The sequence below is a fragment of the Pteropus vampyrus genome, unplaced genomic scaffold (assembly GCF_000151845.1).
Source record: "Pteropus vampyrus isolate Shadow unplaced genomic scaffold, Pvam_2.0 Scaffold90, whole genome shotgun sequence".
Taxonomy (NCBI): Eukaryota; Metazoa; Chordata; class Mammalia; order Chiroptera; family Pteropodidae; genus Pteropus; species Pteropus vampyrus.
Genome location: NW_011888871.1, coordinates 642,936 through 644,312, shown reverse-complemented (window position 1 = coordinate 644,312; position 1,377 = coordinate 642,936).

Genomic DNA, 1,377 nt, shown 5'->3' with positions numbered 1-1,377 from the left:
CTGGAAGGAAACGCTGACTTCAGTTAAGGGCTGGAGAGAATGAAAGTGTAATTATTCCAGTCAAAACTCGCAAACCCCTGGATTCTGTCCATGGATGACGCAGGGGTCTTCCTGCACCACAGACTGGGTCTCAGTCACCTTTCTGTCCCCAAGGCCAGCACGGCCTGGGGCATGCAGCAAGTGCTGCTGACACAGGCACCAGGACAGCCGCCACGGTACAGAAGAAAGACAGACACTGAGCGCAGAACAGGGCCCCGGGGGCCTGGCGAGGGCCGAGAGTCCCAGGAGACAGGAGCCTCCAGCTGCCTTTGTGACAAGGGGCCTGAGGGTGTGTCTGACCTGAGCTTGGCCAGGGGTTGCTCCGTGGCTCCCCTAAGCAGTAAAGAATGCAAAGCTTCAAACGGTACTTGAGCTGGGAGGCCGACCCAGAACTTGCCATGGGAAAGGCCCCTTTCTCTGACCCTGGAGCCTCCGGCCACTTAAACGACTGCGGGACATTCACGTCACCCTCTGCACCCAGGGAAGGGTGTGCTGCATGCGGTGGTGAGGTGAGAACAGCTCAGCTAGTCCCGGGGCCCCGCCCAGGGCGGGAGTGGGTGAGGGGGTGTGGGCGCCCTGTGCCACCTGCCCCTCCTACCCCACAGGCTGGGCAGGAAGCTGGCAGGGGAGGCGGCATGGCCGCATGTGCAGGGCCAGCTTCCAGCTGCGTGTCAGGCCGCGACCGGGCAGCAGGCTGGCCAGCTAAGACGCAGGGACGTTGCCATGGGAAATGTGATTTCTTACCCTGCAGGAGGGAAGTTAGGAGGGGTGGAAGGGAAGGAGGTGGACCCAGACGCCCCAGGCCCGGGGAAGGGCAGCCGGGCAGGAGGCATGCTGGGAAAGCCCATTGATCCGGGAGGGACAGCACTAAATATCCCTGTTAGTGGCGCTGGTCCGCTCGTGCTTTGTTATTATCAGCCTCCAGGATTTACGGCCGTCGTCGGCTTCAATTACCATCAACTGCTATACTTTTCGAGGATTTTTTTTACTATTTCTTTTTCTTTATTTTTTTCTTTCTTTTGACTGTGTGCAGGATGCATCCTTCTCAGCAAAGGAGTTCGGAGGCTGAGAGGACTCTTAGCGCCCTCTGGTGGCAGGAAGGGCTGCACTGTGCTGCACATGTGCCTGTGTGTGCATGCGTGTGTGCATATGTGTGTGCCTGTGTGTGCATTGCATGTACCTGTGTGTGCAAGGGTGTGGGTATGTGCCTGTGCCTGTGTGTGCATGTGTGTGTGCCTGTGTGTACAAGGCTGTGGGTATGTGTGTGTGCCTGTGTGTGCAAGGGTGTGGGTATGTGCCTGTGCCTGTGTGTGCATGGGTATGGGTATGTGTGTGTGG